At 48.6% G+C, this 22,931-nt stretch overlaps 16 non-coding genes across 16 annotated transcripts; all 16 read left to right on the forward strand.

Annotated features, from left to right (window-relative positions):
• Positions 1 to 440: 440 nt before the first annotated feature.
• On the forward strand, positions 441 to 608 carry LOC142468561 (U1 spliceosomal RNA). The gene has a single exon (XR_012788724.1). It is a non-coding gene; the product is annotated as a U1 spliceosomal RNA (small nuclear RNA).
• A 1,262-nt stretch (positions 609 to 1,870) lies between these two features.
• Positions 1,871 to 2,038, forward strand: LOC142468562 (U1 spliceosomal RNA). The gene has a single exon (XR_012788725.1). It is a non-coding gene; the product is annotated as a U1 spliceosomal RNA (small nuclear RNA).
• A 1,264-nt stretch (positions 2,039 to 3,302) lies between these two features.
• LOC142468563 (U1 spliceosomal RNA) lies at positions 3,303 to 3,470 on the forward strand. The gene has a single exon (XR_012788726.1). It is a non-coding gene; the product is annotated as a U1 spliceosomal RNA (small nuclear RNA).
• A 1,276-nt stretch (positions 3,471 to 4,746) lies between these two features.
• LOC142468564 (U1 spliceosomal RNA) lies at positions 4,747 to 4,914 on the forward strand. Its single transcript, XR_012788727.1, has one exon. It is a non-coding gene; the product is annotated as a U1 spliceosomal RNA (small nuclear RNA).
• Positions 4,915 to 6,175: 1,261 nt separating this feature from the next.
• On the forward strand, positions 6,176 to 6,343 carry LOC142468565 (U1 spliceosomal RNA). The gene has a single exon (XR_012788728.1). It is a non-coding gene; the product is annotated as a U1 spliceosomal RNA (small nuclear RNA).
• Positions 6,344 to 7,575: 1,232 nt separating this feature from the next.
• LOC142468567 (U1 spliceosomal RNA) lies at positions 7,576 to 7,743 on the forward strand. The gene has a single exon (XR_012788730.1). It is a non-coding gene; the product is annotated as a U1 spliceosomal RNA (small nuclear RNA).
• Positions 7,744 to 8,975: 1,232 nt separating this feature from the next.
• Positions 8,976 to 9,143, forward strand: LOC142468568 (U1 spliceosomal RNA). The gene has a single exon (XR_012788731.1). It is a non-coding gene; the product is annotated as a U1 spliceosomal RNA (small nuclear RNA).
• Positions 9,144 to 10,432: 1,289 nt separating this feature from the next.
• Positions 10,433 to 10,600, forward strand: LOC142468569 (U1 spliceosomal RNA). Its single transcript, XR_012788732.1, has one exon. It is a non-coding gene; the product is annotated as a U1 spliceosomal RNA (small nuclear RNA).
• A 1,277-nt stretch (positions 10,601 to 11,877) lies between these two features.
• On the forward strand, positions 11,878 to 12,045 carry LOC142468570 (U1 spliceosomal RNA). Its single transcript, XR_012788733.1, has one exon. It is a non-coding gene; the product is annotated as a U1 spliceosomal RNA (small nuclear RNA).
• Positions 12,046 to 13,311: 1,266 nt separating this feature from the next.
• LOC142468571 (U1 spliceosomal RNA) lies at positions 13,312 to 13,479 on the forward strand. Its single transcript, XR_012788734.1, has one exon. It is a non-coding gene; the product is annotated as a U1 spliceosomal RNA (small nuclear RNA).
• Positions 13,480 to 14,711: 1,232 nt separating this feature from the next.
• On the forward strand, positions 14,712 to 14,879 carry LOC142468572 (U1 spliceosomal RNA). The gene has a single exon (XR_012788735.1). It is a non-coding gene; the product is annotated as a U1 spliceosomal RNA (small nuclear RNA).
• Positions 14,880 to 16,168: 1,289 nt separating this feature from the next.
• Positions 16,169 to 16,336, forward strand: LOC142468573 (U1 spliceosomal RNA). Its single transcript, XR_012788736.1, has one exon. It is a non-coding gene; the product is annotated as a U1 spliceosomal RNA (small nuclear RNA).
• Positions 16,337 to 17,573: 1,237 nt separating this feature from the next.
• Positions 17,574 to 17,741, forward strand: LOC142468575 (U1 spliceosomal RNA). Its single transcript, XR_012788737.1, has one exon. It is a non-coding gene; the product is annotated as a U1 spliceosomal RNA (small nuclear RNA).
• Positions 17,742 to 19,022: 1,281 nt separating this feature from the next.
• On the forward strand, positions 19,023 to 19,190 carry LOC142468576 (U1 spliceosomal RNA). The gene has a single exon (XR_012788738.1). It is a non-coding gene; the product is annotated as a U1 spliceosomal RNA (small nuclear RNA).
• Positions 19,191 to 20,470: 1,280 nt separating this feature from the next.
• Positions 20,471 to 20,638, forward strand: LOC142468577 (U1 spliceosomal RNA). The gene has a single exon (XR_012788739.1). It is a non-coding gene; the product is annotated as a U1 spliceosomal RNA (small nuclear RNA).
• Positions 20,639 to 21,901: 1,263 nt separating this feature from the next.
• On the forward strand, positions 21,902 to 22,069 carry LOC142468579 (U1 spliceosomal RNA). Its single transcript, XR_012788741.1, has one exon. It is a non-coding gene; the product is annotated as a U1 spliceosomal RNA (small nuclear RNA).
• The last annotated feature ends 862 nt before the right edge of the window (positions 22,070 to 22,931 follow it).

Consider the following 22,931-nt stretch of genomic DNA (forward strand, 5'->3'; position numbering starts at 1 on the left):
CCGGCAGCTGAAATGACAGAGCTGAGCGGTGTTCAAAGTGATTGCTTCTTTCTTTTAAAACCAAGAAGATGTACCTTACGAAGATGTACCTTACGGCGAAGCTTGGCTGCTCTGGGTGCTTGTTGGATGGGGGGGAGGGTTTGGTTTGGTTTGGCTTTGCTTTGCTTTGCTTCGCTTCTGGGGGGGGGGGGGGAGGACGGGGTGTCTTGGATCTATGTTGTTTGACAAATATTCATTGCTGCTGCTGCTGCTGCTGCAGCACAAATGTTTGCATGGAATGGCCTAGGCTGCTCCTTGCTGCAGGTGCTGGCTGCAGCGGCTCAGATACTAGGCCTCAGGTACTGTGTTGCTTGCTGCACCAATGACCAAGCTGCTCTCTCCACAAGGGTGACAGTTGTCCTGGGACAGGGCTAGTTGCCCCCAGCGCGCCATTGCAACTCATACTTACCTGGCAGGGGAGTTTTAAGCCATGCTCCAGCAGGTGGCTCTCCCAGGGCGAGGCTAGCTCATTGCACTTGGAGCTAGCTGACCTCTGCGATTTCCCCACATGCGGGAAACTCGACTGCACAATTTCTGGTAGTGGGGGACTGCGTGCGCGCTCTCCCCTGTTTTTGGATGGTTACAAAAAACAGAAACAGGTGTTTGTTCAGACAAGCTGCTGCTATTCCCACTGCTTGGGCTTTGGGCATGGTCAATAACTGCTGGCAAAAAGGAGCACCATGTACAATAAATAGCCAGCTAGCAACATCTCAAACAGGGACAAATGACAATGATGTACCTGCACAGACGTTTAGGAATAAGTTCACAGGTGGATTGGGAAATAGGGAAACAAATACTGTGTACTGTATATATATATTTATGAAAAAAACAGCACATTTACAATCAAATCTGGATTTGAAAAAATGGACGGTCCTTGCTTGCAGGATATGATATGGGGTTTTTATTTCACCCCCTCCCCACCCTAGTTCTACATGGTATGTCTGGGTCTCTGTAGCCAGACAACCCCCTGTGATGATATCACAAAGGGAGTGTACAGTACGTTCTAGAGTTTCTAGGCTCCAAAGTAACAAAGAGCAGCATTTAAAAGCAACAGATTGCAGACTATCTGCTGAGCTGTGCAAAAAACAATCTCTATCTATCTATCTATCTATCTATCTATCTATCTATCTATCTATATATCTATCTCTATCCATGGAGCAGCAGACAGTGTTAGCTTGCTTCTATATTTATGCAAATGCCAGGTAAGCAGCCATGCTGGTAAGGGCCAAAGTGTCACGTTTGCCAGCAGGACAGGGCACCTCTCCCTTTTTATGCAGCAGCAGCAGCAGCAGCAGCAGGTGTCAGTGGAGGTCAGAAAAAGAGAGTGCCAGCAGGTAGGGGAGATGTAGAAAGCCACCCCAGAAATATGGTGTCCCCCTGTCTCTCCGGCAGCTGAAATGACAGAGCTGAGCGGTGTTCAAAGTGATTGCTTCTTTCTTTTAAAACCAAGAAGAAGTACCTTACGGCGAAGCTTGGCTGCTCTGGGTGCTTGTTGGATGGGGGGGAGGGTTTGCTTTGGCTTTGCTTTGCTTTGCTTTGCTTTGCTTCGCTTCTGGGGGGGGGGGGGGGAGGAGGACGGGGTGTCTTGGATCTATGTTGTTTGACAAATATTCATTGCTGCTGCTGCTGCTGCTGCTGCTGCTGCTGCAGCACAAATGTTTGCATGGAATGGCCTAGGCTGCTCCTTGCTGCAGGTGCTGGCTGCAGCGGCTCAGATACTAGGCCTCAGGTACTGTGTTGCTTGCTGCACCAATGACCAAGCTGCTCTCTCCACAAGGGTGACAGTTGTCCTGGGACAGGGCTAGTTGCCCCCAGCGCGCCATTGCAACTCATACTTACCTGGCAGGGGAGTTTTAAGCCATGCTCCAGCAGGTGGCTCTCCCAGGGCGAGGCTAGCTCATTGCACTTGGAGCTAGCTGACCTCTGCGATTTCCCCACATGCGGGAAACTCGACTGCACAATTTCTGGTAGTGGGGGACTGCGTGCGCGCTCTCCCCTGTTTTTGGATGGTTACAAAAAACAGAAACAGGTGTTTGTTCAGACAAGCTGCTGCTATTCCCACTGCTTGGGCTTTGGGCATGGTCAATAACTGCTGGCAAAAAGGAGCACCATGTACAATAAATAGCCAGCTAGCAACATCTCAAACAGGGACAAATGACAATGATGTACCTGCACAGACGTTTAGGAATAAGTTCACAGGTGGATTGGGAAATAGGGAAACAAATACTGTGTACTGTATATATATATTTATGAAAAAAACAGCACATTTACAATCAAATCTGGATTTGAAAAAATGGACGGTCCTTGCTTGCAGGATATGATATGGGGTTTTTATTTCACCCCCTCCCCACCCTAGTTCTACATGGTATGTCTGGGTCTCTGTAGCCAGACAACCCCCTGTGATGATATCACAAAGGGAGTGTACAGTACGTTCTAGAGTTTCTAGGCTCCAAAGTAACAAAGAGCAGCATTTAAAAGCAACAGATTGCAGACTATCTGCTGAGCTGTGTAAAAAACAATCTCTATCTATCTATCTATCTATCTATCTATCTATCTATCTATCTCTATCCATGGAGCAGCAGACAGTGTTAGCTTGCTTCTATATTTATGCAAATGCCAGGTAAGCAGCCATGCTGGTAAGGGCCAAAGTGTCACGTTTGCCAGCAGGACAGGGCACCTCTCCCTTTTTATGCAGCAGCAGCAGCAGCAGCAGCAGGTGTCAGTGGAGGTCAGAAAAAGAGAGTGCCAGCAGGTAGGGGAGATGTAGAAAGCCACCCCAGAAATATGGTGTCCCCCTGTCTCTCCGGCAGCTGAAATGACAGAGCTGAGCGGTGTTCAAAGTGATTGCTTCTTTCTTTTAAAACCAAGAAGATGTACCTTACGGCGAAGCTTGGCTGCTCTGGGTGCTTGTTGGATGGGGGGGAGGGTTTGCTTTGGCTTTGCTTTGGCTTTGCTTTGCTTTGCTTTGCTTTGCTTTGCTTCGCTTCTGGGGGGGGGGGGGAGGAGGACGGGGTGTCTTGGATCTATGTTGTTTGACAAATATTCATTGCTGCTGCTGCTGCTGCTGCTGCTGCTGCTGCAGCACAAATGTTTGCATGGAATGGCCTAGGCTGCTCCTTGCTGCAGGTGCTGGCTGCAGCGGCTCAGATACTAGGCCTCAGGTACTGTGTTGCTTGCTGCACCAATGACCAAGCTGCTCTCTCCACAAGGGTGACAGTTGTCCTGGGACAGGGCTAGTTGCCCCCAGCGCGCCATTGCAACTCATACTTACCTGGCAGGGGAGTTTTAAGCCATGCTCCAGCAGGTGGCTCTCCCAGGGCGAGGCTAGCTCATTGCACTTGGAGCTAGCTGACCTCTGCGATTTCCCCACATGCGGGAAACTCGACTGCACAATTTCTGGTAGTGGGGGACTGCGTGCGCGCTCTCCCCTGTTTTTGGATGGTTACAAAAAACAGAAACAGGTGTTTGTTCAGACAAGCTGCTGCTATTCCCACTGCTTGGGCTTTGGGCATGGTCAATAACTGCTGGCAAAAAGGAGCACCATGTACAATAAATAGCCAGCTAGCAACATCTCAAACAGGGACAAATGACAATGATGTACCTGCACAGACGTTTAGGAATAAGTTCACAGGTGGATTGGGAAATAGGGAAACAAATACTGTGTACTGTATATATATATTTATGAAAAAAACAGCACATTTACAATCAAATCTGGATTTGAAAAAATGGACGGTCCTTGCTTGCAGGATATGATATGGGGTTTTTATTTCACCCCCTCCCCACCCTAGTTCTACATGGTATGTCTGGGTCTCTGTAGCCAGACAACCCCCTGTGATGATATCACAAAGGGAGTGTACAGTACGTTCTAGAGTTTCTAGGCTCCAAAGTAACAAAGAGCAGCATTTAAAAGCAACAGATTGCAGACTATCTGCTGAGCTGTGCAAAAAACAATCTCTATCTATCTATCTATCTATCTATCTATCTATCTATCTATCTATCTATCTATATATCTATCTCTATCCATGGAGCAGCAGACAGTGTTAGCTTGCTTCTATATTTATGCAAATGCCAGGTAAGCAGCCATGCTGGTAAGGGCCAAAGTGTCACGTTTGCCAGCAGGACAGGGCACCTCTCCCTTTTTATGCAGCAGCAGCAGCAGCAGCAGCAGGTGTCAGTGGAGGTCAGAAAAAGAGAGTGCCAGCAGGTAGGGGAGATGTAGAAAGCCACCCCAGAAATATGGTGTCCCCCTGTCTCTCCGGCAGCTGAAATGACAGAGCTGAGCGGTGTTCAAAGTGATTGCTTCTTTCTTTTAAAACCAAGAAGAAGTACCTTACGGCGAAGCTTGGCTGCTCTGGGTGCTTGTTGGATGGGGGGGAGGGTTTGCTTTGGCTTTGCTTTGCTTTGCTTTGCTTTGCTTCGCTTCTGGGGGGGGGGGGGGGAGGAGGACGGGGTGTCTTGGATCTATGTTGTTTGACAAATATTCATTGCTGCTGCTGCTGCTGCTGCTGCTGCTGCTGCTGCTGCAGCACAAATGTTTGCATGGAATGGCCTAGGCTGCTCCTTGCTGCAGGTGCTGGCTGCAGCGGCTCAGATACTAGGCCTCAGGTACTGTGTTGCTTGCTGCACCAATGACCAAGCTGCTCTCTCCACAAGGGTGACAGTTGTCCTGGGACAGGGCTAGTTGCCCCCAGCGCGCCATTGCAACTCATACTTACCTGGCAGGGGAGTTTTAAGCCATGCTCCAGCAGGTGGCTCTCCCAGGGCGAGGCTAGCTCATTGCACTTGGAGCTAGCTGACCTCTGCGATTTCCCCACATGCGGGAAACTCGACTGCACAATTTCTGGTAGTGGGGGACTGCGTGCGCGCTCTCCCCTGTTTTTGGATGGTTACAAAAAACAGAAACAGGTGTTTGTTCAGACAAGCTGCTGCTATTCCCACTGCTTGGGCTTTGGGCATGGTCAATAACTGCTGGCAAAAAGGAGCACCATGTACAATAAATAGCCAGCTAGCAACATCTCAAACAGGGACAAATGACAATGATGTACCTGCACAGACGTTTAGGAATAAGTTCACAGGTGGATTGGGAAATAGGGAAACAAATACTGTGTACTGTATATATATATTTATGAAAAAAACAGCACATTTACAATCAAATCTGGATTTGAAAAAATGGACGGTCCTTGCTTGCAGGATATGATATGGGGTTTTTATTTCACCCCCTCCCCACCCTAGTTCTACATGGTATGTCTGGGTCTCTGTAGCCAGACAACCCCCTGTGATGATATCACAAAGGGAGTGTACAGTACGTTCTAGAGTTTCTAGGCTCCAAAGTAACAAAGAGCAGCATTTAAAAGCAACAGATTGCAGACTATCTGCTGAGCTGTGTAAAAAACAATCTCTATCTATCTATCTATCTATCTATCTATCTATCTATCTATCTCTATCCATGGAGCAGCAGACAGTGTTAGCTTGCTTCTATATTTATGCAAATGCCAGGTAAGCAGCCATGCTGGTAAGGGCCAAAGTGTCACGTTTGCCAGCAGGACAGGGCACCTCTCCCTTTTTATGCAGCAGCAGCAGCAGCAGCAGCAGGTGTCAGTGGAGGTCAGAAAAAGAGAGTGCCAGCAGGTAGGGGAGATGTAGAAAGCCACCCCAGAAATATGGTGTCCCCCTGTCTCTCCGGCAGCTGAAATGACAGAGCTGAGCGGTGTTCAAAGTGATTGCTTCTTTCTTTTAAAACCAAGAAGATGTACCTTACGGCGAAGCTTGGCTGCTCTGGGTGCTTGTTGGATGGGGGGGAGGGTTTGCTTTGGCTTTGCTTTGGCTTTGCTTTGCTTTGCTTTGCTTTGCTTCGCTTCTGGGGGGGGGGGGGGGAGGAGGACGGGGTGTCTTGGATCTATGTTGTTTGACAAATATTCATTGCTGCTGCTGCTGCTGCTGCTGCTGCTGCTGCAGCACAAATGTTTGCATGGAATGGCCTAGGCTGCTCCTTGCTGCAGGTGCTGGCTGCAGCGGCTCAGATACTAGGCCTCAGGTACTGTGTTGCTTGCTGCACCAATGACCAAGCTGCTCTCTCCACAAGGGTGACAGTTGTCCTGGGACAGGGCTAGTTGCCCCCAGCGCGCCATTGCAACTCATACTTACCTGGCAGGGGAGTTTTAAGCCATGCTCCAGCAGGTGGCTCTCCCAGGGCGAGGCTAGCTCATTGCACTTGGAGCTAGCTGACCTCTGCGATTTCCCCACATGCGGGAAACTCGACTGCACAATTTCTGGTAGTGGGGGACTGCGTGCGCGCTCTCCCCTGTTTTTGGATGGTTACAAAAAACAGAAACAGGTGTTTGTTCAGACAAGCTGCTGCTATTCCCACTGCTTGGGCTTTGGGCATGGTCAATAACTGCTGGCAAAAAGGAGCACCATGTACAATAAATAGCCAGCTAGCAACATCTCAAACAGGGACAAATGACAATGATGTACCTGCACAGACGTTTAGGAATAAGTTCACAGGTGGATTGGGAAATAGGGAAACAAATACTGTGTACTGTATATATATATTTATGAAAAAAACAGCACATTTACAATCAAATCTGGATTTGAAAAAATGGACGGTCCTTGCTTGCAGGATATGATATGGGGTTTTTATTTCACCCCCTCCCCACCCTAGTTCTACATGGTATGTCTGGGTCTCTGTAGCCAGACAACCCCCTGTGATGATATCACAAAGGGAGTGTACAGTACGTTCTAGAGTTTCTAGGCTCCAAAGTAACAAAGAGCAGCATTTAAAAGCAACAGATTGCAGACTATCTGCTGAGCTGTGTAAAAAACAATCTCTATCTATCTATCTATCTATCTATCTATCTATCTATCTCTATCCATGGAGCAGCAGACAGTGTTAGCTTGCTTCTATATTTATGCAAATGCCAGGTAAGCAGCCATGCTGGTAAGGGCCAAAGTGTCACGTTTGCCAGCAGGACAGGGCACCTCTCCCTTTTTATGCAGCAGCAGCAGCAGCAGCAGGTGTCAGTGGAGGTCAGAAAAAGAGAGTGCCAGCAGGTAGGGGAGATGTAGAAAGCCACCCCAGAAATATGGTGTCCCCCTGTCTCTCCGGCAGCTGAAATGACAGAGCTGAGCGGTGTTCAAAGTGATTGCTTCTTTCTTTTAAAACCAAGAAGATGTACCTTACGAAGATGTACCTTACGGCGAAGCTTGGCTGCTCTGGGTGCTTGTTGGATGGGGGGGAGGGTTTGGTTTGGTTTGGCTTTGCTTTGCTTCGCTTCTGGGGGGGGGGGGGGAGGACGGGGTGTCTTGGATCTATGTTGTTTGACAAATATTCATTGCTGCTGCTGCTGCTGCTGCAGCACAAATGTTTGCATGGAATGGCCTAGGCTGCTCCTTGCTGCAGGTGCTGGCTGCAGCGGCTCAGATACTAGGCCTCAGGTACTGTGTTGCTTGCTGCACCAATGACCAAGCTGCTCTCTCCACAAGGGTGACAGTTGTCCTGGGACAGGGCTAGTTGCCCCCAGCGCGCCATTGCAACTCATACTTACCTGGCAGGGGAGTTTTAAGCCATGCTCCAGCAGGTGGCTCTCCCAGGGCGAGGCTAGCTCATTGCACTTGGAGCTAGCTGACCTCTGCGATTTCCCCACATGCGGGAAACTCGACTGCACAATTTCTGGTAGTGGGGGACTGCGTGCGCGCTCTCCCCTGTTTTTGGATGGTTACAAAAAACAGAAACAGGTGTTTGTTCAGACAAGCTGCTGCTATTCCCACTGCTTGGGCTTTGGGCATGGTCAATAACTGCTGGCAAAAAGGAGCACCATGTACAATAAATAGCCAGCTAGCAACATCTCAAACAGGGACAAATGACAATGATGTACCTGCACAGACGTTTAGGAATAAGTTCACAGGTGGATTGGGAAATAGGGAAACAAATACTGTGTACTGTATATATATATTTATGAAAAAAACAGCACATTTACAATCGAATCTGGATTTGAAAAAATGGACGGTCCTTGCTTGCAGGATATGATATGGGGTTTTTATTTCACCCCCTCCCCACCCTAGTTCTACATGGTATGTCTGGGTCTCTGTAGCCAGACAACCCCCTGTGATGATATCACAAAGGGAGTGTACAGTACGTTCTAGAGTTTCTAGGCTCCAAAGTAACAAAGAGCAGCATTTAAAAGCAACAGATTGCAGACTATCTGCTGAGCTGTGTAAAAAACAATCTCTATCTATCTATCTATCTATCTATCTATCTATCTATCTCTATCCATGGAGCAGCAGACAGTGTTAGCTTGCTTCTATATTTATGCAAATGCCAGGTAAGCAGCCATGCTGGTAAGGGCCAAAGTGTCACGTTTGCCAGCAGGACAGGGCACCTCTCCCTTTTTATGCAGCAGCAGCAGCAGCAGCAGGTGTCAGTGGAGGTCAGAAAAAGAGAGTGCCAGCAGGTAGGGGAGATGTAGAAAGCCACCCCAGAAATATGGTGTCCCCCTGTCTCTCCGGCAGCTGAAATGACAGAGCTGAGCGGTGTTCAAAGTGATTGCTTCTTTCTTTTAAAACCAAGAAGATGTACCTTACGAAGATGTACCTTACGGCGAAGCTTGGCTGCTCTGGGTGCTTGTTGGATGGGGGGGAGGGTTTGGTTTGGTTTGGCTTTGCTTTGCTTCGCTTCTGGGGGGGGGGGGGGAGGACGGGGTGTCTTGGATCTATGTTGTTTGACAAATATTCATTGCTGCTGCTGCTGCTGCTGCAGCACAAATGTTTGCATGGAATGGCCTAGGCTGCTCCTTGCTGCAGGTGCTGGCTGCAGCGGCTCAGATACTAGGCCTCAGGTACTGTGTTGCTTGCTGCACCAATGACCAAGCTGCTCTCTCCACAAGGGTGACAGTTGTCCTGGGACAGGGCTAGTTGCCCCCAGCGCGCCATTGCAACTCATACTTACCTGGCAGGGGAGTTTTAAGCCATGCTCCAGCAGGTGGCTCTCCCAGGGCGAGGCTAGCTCATTGCACTTGGAGCTAGCTGACCTCTGCGATTTCCCCACATGCGGGAAACTCGACTGCACAATTTCTGGTAGTGGGGGACTGCGTGCGCGCTCTCCCCTGTTTTTGGATGGTTACAAAAAACAGAAACAGGTGTTTGTTCAGACAAGCTGCTGCTATTCCCACTGCTTGGGCTTTGGGCATGGTCAATAACTGCTGGCAAAAAGGAGCACCATGTACAATAAATAGCCAGCTAGCAACATCTCAAACAGGGACAAATGACAATGATGTACCTGCACAGACGTTTAGGAATAAGTTCACAGGTGGATTGGGAAATAGGGAAACAAATACTGTGTACTGTATATATATATTTATGAAAAAAACAGCACATTTACAATCAAATCTGGATTTGAAAAAATGGACGGTCCTTGCTTGCAGGATATGATATGGGGTTTTTATTTCACCCCCTCCCCACCCTAGTTCTACATGGTATGTCTGGGTCTCTGTAGCCAGACAACCCCCTGTGATGATATCACAAAGGGAGTGTACAGTACGTTCTAGAGTTTCTAGGCTCCAAAGTAACAAAGAGCAGCATTTAAAAGCAACAGATTGCAGACTATCTGCTGAGCTGTGCAAAAAACAATCTCTATCTATCTATCTATCTATCTATCTATCTATCTATCTATCTATCTATCTATCTATCTATATATCTATCTCTATCCATGGAGCAGCAGACAGTGTTAGCTTGCTTCTATATTTATGCAAATGCCAGGTAAGCAGCCATGCTGGTAAGGGCCAAAGTGTCACGTTTGCCAGCAGGACAGGGCACCTCTCCCTTTTTATGCAGCAGCAGCAGCAGCAGCAGCAGCAGGTGTCAGTGGAGGTCAGAAAAAGAGAGTGCCAGCAGGTAGGGGAGATGTAGAAAGCCACCCCAGAAATATGGTGTCCCCCTGTCTCTCCGGCAGCTGAAATGACAGAGCTGAGCGGTGTTCAAAGTGATTGCTTCTTTCTTTTAAAACCAAGAAGAAGTACCTTACGGCGAAGCTTGGCTGCTCTGGGTGCTTGTTGGATGGGGGGGAGGGTTTGCTTTGGCTTTGCTTTGCTTTGCTTTGCTTTGCTTCGCTTCTGGGGGGGGGGGAGGAGGACGGGGTGTCTTGGATCTATGTTGTTTGACAAATATTCATTGCTGCTGCTGCTGCTGCTGCTGCTGCTGCTGCTGCTGCTGCTGCAGCACAAATGTTTGCATGGAATGGCCTAGGCTGCTCCTTGCTGCAGGTGCTGGCTGCAGCGGCTCAGATACTAGGCCTCAGGTACTGTGTTGCTTGCTGCACCAATGACCAAGCTGCTCTCTCCACAAGGGTGACAGTTGTCCTGGGACAGGGCTAGTTGCCCCCAGCGCGCCATTGCAACTCATACTTACCTGGCAGGGGAGTTTTAAGCCATGCTCCAGCAGGTGGCTCTCCCAGGGCGAGGCTAGCTCATTGCACTTGGAGCTAGCTGACCTCTGCGATTTCCCCACATGCGGGAAACTCGACTGCACAATTTCTGGTAGTGGGGGACTGCGTGCGCGCTCTCCCCTGTTTTTGGATGGTTACAAAAAACAGAAACAGGTGTTTGTTCAGACAAGCTGCTGCTATTCCCACTGCTTGGGCTTTGGGCATGGTCAATAACTGCTGGCAAAAAGGAGCACCATGTACAATAAATAGCCAGCTAGCAACATCTCAAACAGGGACAAATGACAATGATGTACCTGCACAGACGTTTAGGAATAAGTTCACAGGTGGATTGGGAAATAGGGAAACAAATACTGTGTACTGTATATATATATTTATGAAAAAAACAGCACATTTACAATCGAATCTGGATTTGAAAAAATGGACGGTCCTTGCTTGCAGGATATGATATGGGGTTTTTATTTCACCCCCTCCCCACCCTAGTTCTACATGGTATGTCTGGGTCTCTGTAGCCAGACAACCCCCTGTGATGATATCACAAAGGGAGTGTACAGTACGTTCTAGAGTTTCTAGGCTCCAAAGTAACAAAGAGCAGCATTTAAAAGCAACAGATTGCAGACTATCTGCTGAGCTGTGTAAAAAACAATCTCTATCTATCTATCTATCTATCTATCTATCTATCTATCTATCTATCTATCTATATATCTGTCTCTATCCATGGAGCAGCAGACAGTGTTAGCTTGCTTCTATATTTATGCAAATGCCAGGTAAGCAGCCATGCTGGTAAGGGCCAAAGTGTCACGTTTGCCAGCAGGACAGGGCACCTCTCCCTTTTTATGCAGCAGCAGCAGCAGCAGCAGCAGGTGTCAGTGGAGGTCAGAAAAAGAGAGTGCCAGCAGGTAGGGGAGATGTAGAAAGCCACCCCAGAAATATGGTGTCCCCCTGTCTCTCCGGCAGCTGAAATGACAGAGCTGAGCGGTGTTCAAAGTGATTGCTTCTTTCTTTTAAAACCAAGAAGAAGTACCTTACGGCGAAGCTTGGCTGCTCTGGGTGCTTGTTGGATGGGGGGGAGGGTTTGCTTTGGCTTTGCTTTGCTTTGCTTTGCTTTGCTTCGCTTCTGGGGGGGGGGGGGGGGAGGAGGACGGGGTGTCTTGGATCTATGTTGTTTGACAAATATTCATTGCTGCTGCTGCTGCTGCTGCTGCTGCTGCTGCTGCTGCAGCACAAATGTTTGCATGGAATGGCCTAGGCTGCTCCTTGCTGCAGGTGCTGGCTGCAGCGGCTCAGATACTAGGCCTCAGGTACTGTGTTGCTTGCTGCACCAATGACCAAGCTGCTCTCTCCACAAGGGTGACAGTTGTCCTGGGACAGGGCTAGTTGCCCCCAGCGCGCCATTGCAACTCATACTTACCTGGCAGGGGAGTTTTAAGCCATGCTCCAGCAGGTGGCTCTCCCAGGGCGAGGCTAGCTCATTGCACTTGGAGCTAGCTGACCTCTGCGATTTCCCCACATGCGGGAAACTCGACTGCACAATTTCTGGTAGTGGGGGACTGCGTGCGCGCTCTCCCCTGTTTTTGGATGGTTACAAAAAACAGAAACAGGTGTTTGTTCAGACAAGCTGCTGCTATTCCCACTGCTTGGGCTTTGGGCATGGTCAATAACTGCTGGCAAAAAGGAGCACCATGTACAATAAATAGCCAGCTAGCAACATCTCAAACAGGGACAAATGACAATGATGTACCTGCACAGACGTTTAGGAATAAGTTCACAGGTGGATTGGGAAATAGGGAAACAAATACTGTGTACTGTATATATATATTTATGAAAAAAACAGCACATTTACAATCAAATCTGGATTTGAAAAAATGGACGGTCCTTGCTTGCAGGATATGATATGGGGTTTTTATTTCACCCCCTCCCCACCCTAGTTCTACATGGTATGTCTGGGTCTCTGTAGCCAGACAACCCCCTGTGATGATATCACAAAGGGAGTGTACAGTACGTTCTAGAGTTTCTAGGCTCCAAAGTAACAAAGAGCAGCATTTAAAAGCAACAGATTGCAGACTATCTGCTGAGCTGTGTAAAAAACAATCTCTATCTATCTATCTATCTATCTATCTATCTATCTATCTATCTCTATCCATGGAGCAGCAGACAGTGTTAGCTTGCTTCTATATTTATGCAAATGCCAGGTAAGCAGCCATGCTGGTAAGGGCCAAAGTGTCACGTTTGCCAGCAGGACAGGGCACCTCTCCCTTTTTATGCAGCAGCAGCAGCAGCAGCAGCAGGTGTCAGTGGAGGTCAGAAAAAGAGAGTGCCAGCAGGTAGGGGAGATGTAGAAAGCCACCCCAGAAATATGGTGTCCCCCTGTCTCTCCGGCAGCTGAAATGACAGAGCTGAGCGGTGTTCAAAGTGATTGCTTCTTTCTTTTAAAACCAAGAAGATGTACCTTACGGCGAAGCTTGGCTGCTCTGGGTGCTTGTTGGATGGGGGGGAGGGTTTGCTTTGGCTTTGCTTTGGCTTTGCTTTGCTTTGCTTTGCTTTGCTTTGCTTCGCTTCTGGGGGGGGGGGGGGGAGGAGGACGGGGTGTCTTGGATCTATGTTGTTTGACAAATATTCATTGCTGCTGCTGCTGCTGCTGCTGCTGCTGCTGCAGCACAAATGTTTGCATGGAATGGCCTAGGCTGCTCCTTGCTGCAGGTGCTGGCTGCAGCGGCTCAGATACTAGGCCTCAGGTACTGTGTTGCTTGCTGCACCAATGACCAAGCTGCTCTCTCCACAAGGGTGACAGTTGTCCTGGGACAGGGCTAGTTGCCCCCAGCGCGCCATTGCAACTCATACTTACCTGGCAGGGGAGTTTTAAGCCATGCTCCAGCAGGTGGCTCTCCCAGGGCGAGGCTAGCTCATTGCACTTGGAGCTAGCTGACCTCTGCGATTTCCCCACATGCGGGAAACTCGACTGCACAATTTCTGGTAGTGGGGGACTGCGTGCGCGCTCTCCCCTGTTTTTGGATGGTTACAAAAAACAGAAACAGGTGTTTGTTCAGACAAGCTGCTGCTATTCCCACTGCTTGGGCTTTGGGCATGGTCAATAACTGCTGGCAAAAAGGAGCACCATGTACAATAAATAGCCAGCTAGCAACATCTCAAACAGGGACAAATGACAATGATGTACCTGCACAGACGTTTAGGAATAAGTTCACAGGTGGATTGGGAAATAGGGAAACAAATACTGTGTACTGTATATATATATTTATGAAAAAAACAGCACATTTACAATCAAATCTGGATTTGAAAAAATGGACGGTCCTTGCTTGCAGGATATGATATGGGGTTTTTATTTCACCCCCTCCCCACCCTAGTTCTACATGGTATGTCTGGGTCTCTGTAGCCAGACAACCCCCTGTGATGATATCACAAAGGGAGTGTACAGTACGTTCTAGAGTTTCTAGGCTCCAAAGTAACAAAGAGCAGCATTTAAAAGCAACAGATTGCAGACTATCTGCTGAGCTGTGTAAAAAACAATCTCTATCTATCTATCTATCTATCTATCTATCTATCTATCTCTATCCATGGAGCAGCAGACAGTGTTAGCTTGCTTCTATATTTATGCAAATGCCAGGTAAGCAGCCATGCTGGTAAGGGCCAAAGTGTCACGTTTGCCAGCAGGACAGGGCACCTCTCCCTTTTTATGCAGCAGCAGCAGCAGCAGCAGGTGTCAGTGGAGGTCAGAAAAAGAGAGTGCCAGCAGGTAGGGGAGATGTAGAAAGCCACCCCAGAAATATGGTGTCCCCCTGTCTCTCCGGCAGCTGAAATGACAGAGCTGAGCGGTGTTCAAAGTGATTGCTTCTTTCTTTTAAAACCAAGAAGATGTACCTTACGAAGATGTACCTTACGGCGAAGCTTGGCTGCTCTGGGTGCTTGTTGGATGGGGGGGAGGGTTTGGTTTGGTTTGGCTTTGCTTTGCTTCGCTTCTGGGGGGGGGGGGGGAGGACGGGGTGTCTTGGATCTATGTTGTTTGACAAATATTCATTGCTGCTGCTGCTGCTGCTGCAGCACAAATGTTTGCATGGAATGGCCTAGGCTGCTCCTTGCTGCAGGTGCTGGCTGCAGCGGCTCAGATACTAGGCCTCAGGTACTGTGTTGCTTGCTGCACCAATGACCAAGCTGCTCTCTCCACAAGGGTGACAGTTGTCCTGGGACAGGGCTAGTTGCCCCCAGCGCGCCATTGCAACTCATACTTACCTGGCAGGGGAGTTTTAAGCCATGCTCCAGCAGGTGGCTCTCCCAGGGCGAGGCTAGCTCATTGCACTTGGAGCTAGCTGACCTCTGCGATTTCCCCACATGCGGGAAACTCGACTGCACAATTTCTGGTAGTGGGGGACTGCGTGCGCGCTCTCCCCTGTTTTTGGATGGTTACAAAAAACAGAAACAGGTGTTTGTTCAGACAAGCTGCTGCTATTCCCACTGCTTGGGCTTTGGGCATGGTCAATAACTGCTGGCAAAAAGGAGCACCATGTACAATAAATAGCCAGCTAGCAACATCTCAAACAGGGACAAATGACAATGATGTACCTGCACAGACGTTTAGGAATAAGTTCACAGGTGGATTGGGAAATAGGGAAACAAATACTGTGTACTGTATATATATATTTATGAAAAAAACAGCACATTTACAATCAAATCTGGATTTGAAAAAATGGACGGTCCTTGCTTGCAGGATATGATATGGGGTTTTTATTTCACCCCCTCCCCACCCTAGTTCTACATGGTATGTCTGGGTCTCTGTAGCCAGACAACCCCCTGTGATGATATCACAAAGGGAGTGTACAGTACGTTCTAGAGTTTCTAGGCTCCAAAGTAACAAAGAGCAGCATTTAAAAGCAACAGATTGCAGACTATCTGCTGAGCTGTGCAAAAAACAATCTCTATCTATCTATCTATCTATCTATCTATCTATCTATCTATCTATCTATCTATCTATCTATATATCTATCTCTATCCATGGAGCAGCAGACAGTGTTAGCTTGCTTCTATATTTATGCAAATGCCAGGTAAGCAGCCATGCTGGTAAGGGCCAAAGTGTCACGTTTGCCAGCAGGACAGGGCACCTCTCCCTTTTTATGCAGCAGCAGCAGCAGCAGCAGCAGGTGTCAGTGGAGGTCAGAAAAAGAGAGTGCCAGCAGGTAGGGGAGATGTAGAAAGCCACCCCAGAAATATGGTGTCCCCCTGTCTCTCCGGCAGCTGAAATGACAGAGCTGAGCGGTGTTCAAAGTGATTGCTTCTTTCTTTTAAAACCAAGAAGAAGTACCTTACGGCGAAGCTTGGCTGCTCTGGGTGCTTGTTGGATGGGGGGGAGGGTTTGCTTTGGCTTTGCTTTGCTTTGCTTTGCTTTGCTTCGCTTCTGGGGGGGGGGGGGGAGGAGGACGGGGTGTCTTGGATCTATGTTGTTTGACAAATATTCATTGCTGCTGCTGCTGCTGCTGCTGCTGCTGCTGCTGCTGCTGCTGCAGCACAAATGTTTGCATGGAATGGCCTAGGCTGCTCCTTGCTGCAGGTGCTGGCTGCAGCGGCTCAGATACTAGGCCTCAGGTACTGTGTTGCTTGCTGCACCAATGACCAAGCTGCTCTCTCCACAAGGGTGACAGTTGTCCTGGGACAGGGCTAGTTGCCCCCAGCGCGCCATTGCAACTCATACTTACCTGGCAGGGGAGTTTTAAGCCATGCTCCAGCAGGTGGCTCTCCCAGGGCGAGGCTAGCTCATTGCACTTGGAGCTAGCTGACCTCTGCGATTTCCCCACATGCGGGAAACTCGACTGCACAATTTCTGGTAGTGGGGGACTGCGTGCGCGCTCTCCCCTGTTTTTGGATGGTTACAAAAAACAGAAACAGGTGTTTGTTCAGACAAGCTGCTGCTATTCCCACTGCTTGGGCTTTGGGCATGGTCAATAACTGCTGGCAAAAAGGAGCACCATGTACAATAAATAGCCAGCTAGCAACATCTCAAACAGGGACAAATGACAATGATGTACCTGCACAGACGTTTAGGAATAAGTTCACAGGTGGATTGGGAAATAGGGAAACAAATACTGTGTACTGTATATATATATTTATGAAAAAAACAGCACATTTACAATCGAATCTGGATTTGAAAAAATGGACGGTCCTTGCTTGCAGGATATGATATGGGGTTTTTATTTCACCCCCTCCCCACCCTAGTTCTACATGGTATGTCTGGGTCTCTGTAGCCAGACAACCCCCTGTGATGATATCACAAAGGGAGTGTACAGTACGTTCTAGAGTTTCTAGGCTCCAAAGTAACAAAGAGCAGCATTTAAAAGCAACAGATTGCAGACTATCTGCTGAGCTGTGTAAAAAACAATCTCTATCTATCTATCTATCTATCTATCTATCTATCTATCTCTATCCATGGAGCAGCAGACAGTGTTAGCTTGCTTCTATATTTATGCAAATGCCAGGTAAGCAGCCATGCTGGTAAGGGCCAAAGTGTCACGTTTGCCAGCAGGACAGGGCACCTCTCCCTTTTTATGCAGCAGCAGCAGCAGCAGCAGGTGTCAGTGGAGGTCAGAAAAAGAGAGTGCCAGCAGGTAGGGGAGATGTAGAAAGCCACCCCAGAAATATGGTGTCCCCCTGTCTCTCCGGCAGCTGAAATGACAGAGCTGAGCGGTGTTCAAAGTGATTGCTTCTTTCTTTTAAAACCAAGAAGATGTACCTTACGAAGATGTACCTTACGGCGAAGCTTGGCTGCTCTGGGTGCTTGTTGGATGGGGGGGAGGGTTTGGTTTGGTTTGGCTTTGCTTTGCTTCGCTTCTGGGGGGGGGGGGGGGGGGGAGGACGGGGTGTCTTGGATCTATGTTGTTTGACAAATATTCATTGCTGCTGCTGCTGCTGCTGCAGCACAAATGTTTGCATGGAATGGCCTAGGCTGCTCCTTGCTGCAGGTGCTGGCTGCAGCGGCTCAGATACTAGGCCTCAGGTACTGTGTTGCTTGCTGCACCAATGACCAAGCTGCTCTCTCCACAAGGGTGACAGTTGTCCTGGGACAGGGCTAGTTGCCCCCAGCGCGCCATTGCAACTCATACTTACCTGGCAGGGGAGTTTTAAGCCATGCTCCAGCAGGTGGCTCTCCCAGGGCGAGGCTAGCTCATTGCACTTGGAGCTAGCTGACCTCTGCGATTTCCCCACATGCGGGAAACTCGACTGCACAATTTCTGGTAGTGGGGGACTGCGTGCGCGCTCTCCCCTGTTTTTGGATGGTTACAAAAAACAGAAACAGGTGTTTGTTCAGACAAGCTGCTGCTATTCCCACTGCTTGGGCTTTGGGCATGGTCAATAACTGCTGGCAAAAAGGAGCACCATGTACAATAAATAGCCAGCTAGCAACATCTCAAACAGGGACAAATGACAATGATGTACCTGCACAGACGTTTAGGAATAAGTTCACAGGTGGATTGGGAAATAGGGAAACAAATACTGTGTACTGTATATATATATTTATGAAAAAAACAGCACATTTACAATCGAATCTGGATTTGAAAAAATGGACGGTCCTTGCTTGCAGGATATGATATGGGGTTTTTATTTCACCCCCTCCCCACCCTAGTTCTACATGGTATGTCTGGGTCTCTGTAGCCAGACAACCCCCTGTGATGATATCACAAAGGGAGTGTACAGTACGTTCTAGAGTTTCTAGGCTCCAAAGTAACAAAGAGCAGCATTTAAAAGCAACAGATTGCAGACTATCTGCTGAGCTGTGTAAAAAACAATCTCTATCTATCTATCTATCTATCTATCTATCTATCTATCTATCTATATATCTGTCTCTATCCATGGAGCAGCAGACAGTGTTAGCTTGCTTCTATATTTATGCAAATGCCAGGTAAGCAGCCATGCTGGTAAGGGCCAAAGTGTCACGTTTGCCAGCAGGACAGGGCACCTCTCCCTTTTTATGCAGCAGCAGCAGCAGCAGCAGCAGGTGTCAGTGGAGGTCAGAAAAAGAGAGTGCCAGCAGGTAGGGGAGATGTAGAAAGCCACCCCAGAAATATGGTGTCCCCCTGTCTCTCCGGCAGCTGAAATGACAGAGCTGAGCGGTGTTCAAAGTGATTGCTTCTTTCTTTTAAAACCAAGAAGAAGTACCTTACGGCGAAGCTTGGCTGCTCTGGGTGCTTGTTGGATGGGGGGGAGGGTTTGCTTTGGCTTTGCTTTGCTTTGCTTTGCTTTGCTTCGCTTCTGGGGGGGGGGGGGGGGAGGAGGACGGGGTGTCTTGGATCTATGTTGTTTGACAAATATTCATTGCTGCTGCTGCTGCTGCTGCTGCTGCTGCTGCTGCTGCTGCTGCTGCTGCAGCACAAATGTTTGCATGGAATGGCCTAGGCTGCTCCTTGCTGCAGGTGCTGGCTGCAGCGGCTCAGATACTAGGCCTCAGGTACTGTGTTGCTTGCTGCACCAATGACCAAGCTGCTCTCTCCACAAGGGTGACAGTTGTCCTGGGACAGGGCTAGTTGCCCCCAGCGCGCCATTGCAACTCATACTTACCTGGCAGGGGAGTTTTAAGCCATGCTCCAGCAGGTGGCTCTCCCAGGGCGAGGCTAGCTCATTGCACTTGGAGCTAGCTGACCTCTGCGATTTCCCCACATGCGGGAAACTCGACTGCACAATTTCTGGTAGTGGGGGACTGCGTGCGCGCTCTCCCCTGTTTTTGGATGGTTACAAAAAACAGAAACAGGTGTTTGTTCAGACAAGCTGCTGCTATTCCCACTGCTTGGGCTTTGGGCATGGTCAATAACTGCTGGCAAAAAGGAGCACCATGTACAATAAATAGCCAGCTAGCAACATCTCAAACAGGGACAAATGACAATGATGTACCTGCACAGACGTTTAGGAATAAGTTCACAGGTGGATTGGGAAATAGGGAAACAAATACTGTGTACTGTATATATATATTTATGAAAAAAACAGCACATTTACAATCGAATCTGGATTTGAAAAAATGGACGGTCCTTGCTTGCAGGATATGATATGGGGTTTTTATTTCACCCCCTCCCCACCCTAGTTCTACATGGTATGTCTGGGTCTCTGTAGCCAGACAACCCCCTGTGATGATATCACAAAGGGAGTGTACAGTACGTTCTAGAGTTTCTAGGCTCCAAAGTAACAAAGAGCAGCATTTAAAAGCAACAGATTGCAGACTATCTGCTGAGCTGTGTAAAAAACAATCTCTATCTATCTATCTATCTATCTATCTATCTATCTATCTATCTATCTATCTATATATCTGTCTCTATCCATGGAGCAGCAGACAGTGTTAGCTTGCTTCTATATTTATGCAAATGCCAGGTAAGCAGCCATGCTGGTAAGGGCCAAAGTGTCACGTTTGCCAGCAGGACAGGGCACCTCTCCCTTTTTATGCAGCAGCAGCAGCAGCAGCAGCAGGTGTCAGTGGAGGTCAGAAAAAGAGAGTGCCAGCAGGTAGGGGAGATGTAGAAAGCCACCCCAGAAATATGGTGTCCCCCTGTCTCTCCGGCAGCTGAAATGACAGAGCTGAGCGGTGTTCAAAGTGATTGCTTCTTTCTTTTAAAACCAAGAAGAAGTACCTTACGGCGAAGCTTGGCTGCTCTGGGTGCTTGTTGGATGGGGGGGAGGGTTTGCTTTGGCTTTGCTTTGCTTTGCTTTGCTTTGCTTCGCTTCTGGGGGGGGGGGGGGGGAGGAGGACGGGGTGTCTTGGATCTATGTTGTTTGACAAATATTCATTGCTGCTGCTGCTGCTGCTGCTGCTGCTGCTGCTGCTGCTGCAGCACAAATGTTTGCATGGAATGGCCTAGGCTGCTCCTTGCTGCAGGTGCTGGCTGCAGCGGCTCAGATACTAGGCCTCAGGTACTGTGTTGCTTGCTGCACCAATGACCAAGCTGCTCTCTCCACAAGGGTGACAGTTGTCCTGGGACAGGGCTAGTTGCCCCCAGCGCGCCATTGCAACTCATACTTACCTGGCAGGGGAGTTTTAAGCCATGCTCCAGCAGGTGGCTCTCCCAGGGCGAGGCTAGCTCATTGCACTTGGAGCTAGCTGACCTCTGCGATTTCCCCACATGCGGGAAACTCGACTGCACAATTTCTGGTAGTGGGGGACTGCGTGCGCGCTCTCCCCTGTTTTTGGATGGTTACAAAAAACAGAAACAGGTGTTTGTTCAGACAAGCTGCTGCTATTCCCACTGCTTGGGCTTTGGGCATGGTCAATAACTGCTGGCAAAAAGGAGCACCATGTACAATAAATAGCCAGCTAGCAACATCTCAAACAGGGACAAATGACAATGATGTACCTGCACAGACGTTTAGGAATAAGTTCACAGGTGGATTGGGAAATAGGGAAACAAATACTGTGTACTGTATATATATATTTATGAAAAAAACAGCACATTTACAATCAAATCTGGATTTGAAAAAATGGACGGTCCTTGCTTGCAGGATATGATATGGGGTTTTTATTTCACCCCCTCCCCACCCTAGTTCTACATGGTATGTCTGGGTCTCTGTAGCCAGACAACCCCCTGTGATGATATCACAAAGGGAGTGTACAGTACGTTCTAGAGTTTCTAGGCTCCAAAGTAACAAAGAGCAGCATTTAAAAGCAACAGATTGCAGACTATCTGCTGAGCTGTGCAAAAAACAATCTCTATCTATCTATCTATCTATCTATCTATCTATCTATCTATCTATATATCTGTCTCTATCCATGGAGCAGCAGACAGTGTTAGCTTGCTTCTATATTTATGCAAATGCCAGGTAAGCAGCCATGCTGGTAAGGGCCAAAGTGTCACGTTTGCCAGCAGGACAGGGCACCTCTCCCTTTTTATGCAGCAGCAGCAGCAGCAGCAGCAGGTGTCAGTGGAGGTCAGAAAAAGAGAGTGCCAGCAGGTAGGGGAGATGTAGAAAGCCACCCCAGAAATATGGTGTCCCCCTGTCTCTCCGGCAGCTGAAATGACAGAGCTGAGCGGTGTTCAAAGTGATTGCTTCTTTCTTTTAAAACCAAGAAGAAGTACCTTACGGCGAAGCTTGGCTGCTCTGGGTGCTTGTTGGATGGGGGGGAGGGTTTGCTTTGGCTTTGCTTTGCTTTGCTTTGCTTTGCTTCGCTTCTGGGGGGGGGGGGGGGGAGGAGGACGGGGTGTCTTGGATCTATGTTGTTTGACAAATATTCATTGCTGCTGCTGCTGCTGCTGCTGCTGCTGCTGCAGCACAAATGTTTGCATGGAATGGCCTAGGCTGCTCCTTGCTGCAGGTGCTGGCTGCAGCGGCTCAGATACTAGGCCTCAGGTACTGTGTTGCTTGCTGCACCAATGACCAAGCTGCTCTCTCCACAAGGGTGACAGTTGTCCTGGGACAGGGCTAGTTGCCCCCAGCGCGCCATTGCAACTCATACTTACCTGGCAGGGGAGTTTTAAGCCATGCTCCAGCAGGTGGCTCTCCCAGGGCGAGGCTAGCTCATTGCACTTGGAGCTAGCTGACCTCTGCGATTTCCCCACATGCGGGAAACTCGACTGCACAATTTCTGGTAGTGGGGGACTGCGTGCGCGCTCTCCCCTGTTTTTGGATGGTTACAAAAAACAGAAACAGGTGTTTGTTCAGACAAGCTGCTGCTATTCCCACTGCTTGGGCTTTGGGCATGGTCAATAACTGCTGGCAAAAAGGAGCACCATGTACAATAAATAGCCAGCTAGCAACATCTCAAACAGGGACAAATGACAATGATGTACCTGCACAGACGTTTAGGAATAAGTTCACAGGTGGATTGGGAAATAGGGAAACAAATACTGTGTACTGTATATATATATTTATGAAAAAAACAGCACATTTACAATCGAATCTGGATTTGAAAAAATGGACGGTCCTTGCTTGCAGGATATGATATGGGGTTTTTATTTCACCCCCTCCCCACCCTAGTTCTACATGGTATGTCTGGGTCTCTGTAGCCAGACAACCCCCTGTGATGATATCACAAAGGGAGTGTACAGTACGTTCTAGAGTTTCTAGGCTCCAAAGTAACAAAGAGCAGCATTTAAAAGCAACAGATTGCAGACTATCTGCTGAGCTGTGTAAAAAACAATCTCTATCTATCTATCTATCTATCTATCTATCTATCTCTATCCATGGAGCAGCAGACAGTGTTAGCTTGCTTCTATATTTATGCAAATGCCAGGTAAGCAGCCATGCTGGTAAGGGCCAAAGTGTCACGTTTGCCAGCAGGACAGGGCACCTCTCCCTTTTTATGCAGCAGCAGCAGCAGCAGCAGCAGGTGTCAGTGGAGGTCAGAAAAAGAGAGTGCCAGCAGGTAGGGGAGATGTAGAAAGCCACCCCAGAAATATGGTGTCCCCCTGTCTCTCCGGCAGCTGAAATGACAGAGCTGAGCGGTGTTCAAAGTGATTGCTTCTTTCTTTTAAAACCAAGA

This window comes from Ascaphus truei, chromosome 17, assembly GCF_040206685.1.
Source record: "Ascaphus truei isolate aAscTru1 chromosome 17, aAscTru1.hap1, whole genome shotgun sequence".
Lineage (NCBI taxonomy): Eukaryota > Metazoa > Chordata > Amphibia > Anura > Ascaphidae > Ascaphus > Ascaphus truei.